This window comes from Nomascus leucogenys, chromosome 12, assembly GCF_006542625.1.
Source record: "Nomascus leucogenys isolate Asia chromosome 12, Asia_NLE_v1, whole genome shotgun sequence".
In the NCBI taxonomy this organism is placed as follows: domain Eukaryota; kingdom Metazoa; phylum Chordata; class Mammalia; order Primates; family Hylobatidae; genus Nomascus; species Nomascus leucogenys.
The window spans coordinates 72,092-75,437 of record NC_044392.1 but is presented as its reverse complement, the minus strand read 5'-3'; positions in this window follow the sequence as shown (position 1 = coordinate 75,437).

Genomic DNA, 3,346 nt, shown 5'->3' with positions numbered 1-3,346 from the left:
ATCTGCTCTGCCGAGGCTGCGGTGGCATGGAACATTTCCTTGTCCTTATCTTGATGAATTCAGAGGGTCTGAAGTTTTCAAGGGTTCTGCCACTCCACAAAGAAGGTATGAAAAGCAACTTGAAGAAGCTCAAAACTTATCATTCGTAACGGAAAACAGCAGAATATAGTGAGCTTAGGTGGTGTTGCCACCTGCACGTACAGACAACGAGATGGGCATTATCATTATCCCCACTTGGCACAGGAGGAAGCAGAGGCTCAGGGAAGTTCACAACTTGGCCAGGGTCACACAGCAAGGAAGTAAGGGCTGCACTTGTGCAGATGGCGACTGTGGTCTCGGTGGAGTGCACTGGGCTCCAGCGATGCGGGCCCCAGGCTCGGCTGTGGCTTCCACTGAGCAGCTGTATCTGTTCCCTGTGGCCGCTGTAATAACAGACCAGAAACACAGTGACAACAACACACATTTACTGTCTTACAGTTCTGGAGGCCAGAAGTCAGGAATGCGGCTCGCTGAGCTAAAATCAAAGTGGTTATCTTTCGAACCTCTAGAGGAGAAGCCATTCTCTTGCTTTTTCCAGTTTCCGGATGCCGCCTGCACCCCTTGGCTCATGGCCCTTCCTCCATCTGCAGAGCCAGGAGCATGGCACCTTCCAGTCTCTCTCTGACTGTGATCTTCCTTCACTTATGGGGACTCATGTGATGACCTCAGGGCCATCCAGATAATCCAGGATAATCTCCCCAACCACCTCAAGATCCTGAATTTCATGGCACCTGTGAAGTTTCTTTGCCATGTAAGGCCATGTATGCACAGGTTCCAGAGATTAGGGTGGACATTTTTTTGGGGGGTGAGAGGCATTATTCTGCCTATCACAGTGGCTTTGGCCAAAGGGTCTGACCTTTGGGATAATAGCCTTCCTCTCCATAGGGTGTTGGCGGGAATGAAAATAAAGTGATTCAGGCTTGTATTCCACAGGGAGTGACTGAGGTGCCTGCCAAGGGGCCAGTGTGTGCTGGAGCCTGGTGACCCCGTGAGAGACAAATGACTCCATCAGAACTCCTGCTTCTGCGAGGGAGGCAGTGCCCGAGGGGACTCAGAATCAGACAGATCAGGGGTTCAATCCCAGTTCTGCCTCCTCTTAGCAGCCTGAGTACAGGTGAGATCGGGGAGCAGGGACAGGCTGGAAGGGAGAAAACAAACAGATGCATTCACGTGACCCCATTTCACCTTCACCACAGCCTGCCAGGCAAACTTCTGTTCCCCCCAACCCCCCCGCCATTTTGCAGAGGTGGAAACAACAGCTCAGAGAGATCAAGTGCCTTGTCTGACACCACACAGCTACTAAGTGGGGAGCTGGGATTCCCCATGCCCCAGGATTCCCAAACGGATGCCACCTACTCCACCTCCAGGGCTGTCTGCCACATCTGCGTCTTCCTAGGCTGTGGCTTCCTTAATATGTTCTTTAAACTGACTTACTGCCTTTTTTATTTAAATGCATTTCTTTTAAAATGAGACTTTATATTACTCCTATAAATGGAAAATCACAGGATTCATGGACTAGTTATGTATATTTTTATAATGCACATTAAAATGAATTTATCACCATAAAAAATGAGAAATGTCACCCATAGACCATGTACAATTATTCCACATGCCGTCAGTGTGTTTCATCCCTCTCTTTGGGAGTTGGCTTCCCACCTGTCCTGGTTTCACCAAATCACAGTGTTATGAATGGCTGTCATTTATTACGGTATGAAATCGTCAAATCGCTTCTGTGCACAATCAAATGCAGACTCCCCAGCATCCCTGGTTTCCTGATCTCCAGTTCCTCTGGCCTTGCTACTCTTAGACAAAGGAGGACTTCTCTTGTTTTTCTGCCTACCCAGCCAGAAGATCCCAGGCCATGGGCCTGTGGAGCCAAAGTTCTTAACCACTGCACTCTGTCACCTTTCTATGATGTCAGGCCTCAGCAAGGCTTATGAAGGAACAGAAACAGCCTTGAAAACAAAGTTGGGAAGGGAGAGGCCAGGCCTCCCAGGAGCCCCACGCCTGCAGAGTCCCCTTGGTCTCATTGGCACATGGAGAATGGTTTGATCAAGTCCACCAACCAAGTTTTGTGGGTCTAACAGAGAAACTCCTCCACGTGGGAGGAGCTTAGGGACTTTTTATAACCTCTCCTGGGGCAGAAATGATGGGCTGCAGCAGTGTCCAATCCTAACTTCACGATCTCCCGAGAGGGCAGGGCTTCATGGCAGTTCCTGTCTGCTCTCCACTAGAAGCTTGGCATTGCAAAGGGGCTCAGCTGTGGGACGAAGCAGGGCCTCTTCCAGGAATGTTGCATGTACTTCCTATTCCGTTCCCTTTCTTTATTGCAATATGGATAATTTATCATCTGAGGAGGGAGTAGAGATCCCAGGGTAGCTTGCCTAATAGTTGTGGCTTATTAATTCCAACTTTTCCCAAGATCAAGGGGGAAAAGCAACCCCTGATTTTGTGTGAGTGTGGGGATTGGGTCTTGAGGCCCTGAAAGTGGGGTTTGGGTCTCACAGATTGCTGTGAAGGGTTATCGACCCAGCTAGAAGAGAAGCCCAGCCCAGGGCCTGGCACACAGTTGATGGGTTTGCTTTGTGGTTATTCTTCCGTCCTTGTCTGGAGCCCTGCACGCCTCTTCGTAGCTTAGGAAGAACAAGCTTCTCCCTGTGGCTCGGGGTGAGGAAGTAGGAGAGAATGCCAGCTCCAGGGCGGCTTCTAGCACCAGTCAGCCTCAGTTAAAATCCTTGCACCTTCATTGACTAGCCGTGTGACCTTGCACGAATCATTCCCCCTCTCTGTGCCTCAGTTTCTTCATCTGTAAAATGGGGATCATAATAGTACCTCTCTCAAAGGATTGAGGTGAGGATGAAAGGAGTGAATCCAGGAGCATACCTGGAAGAGGCAAGAAATGCCTCCTAGACAATAGCTGTTTTTGCAGCCAGACAGATCTGGGTTTGAATCCTGCCACCGGTGCTAACTACTGTGTGATTTGGGGCAAGTGCCTTGACCTCTCTGGACAGCTGTTTCCTCATCTGGAAATGGGCTTGGTAACAGTCCTGACTTCCAAAGTTGGTAGTGTGCTTCTAGTAAGCAAGGTGTGTGAAACGGCGGAACCCTGGCCCTGGTGCAGGGCGGGGCCAGATGACGGTGTTAGGGTCTGTCCTCCCCGGAACCCCCTCCTGGGAAAGGCAGAGGGCGGTGGGGTGCTCTGAGGCAGGCTGCTGCCCTGTCCCCACTCCCCCTCCCCAGCTGCCCCGCCCCAGCTGTGACGACCTTGTCCCTGCCTGTCTAAGGGGCAGGAAGGAAGTGAGGAGGG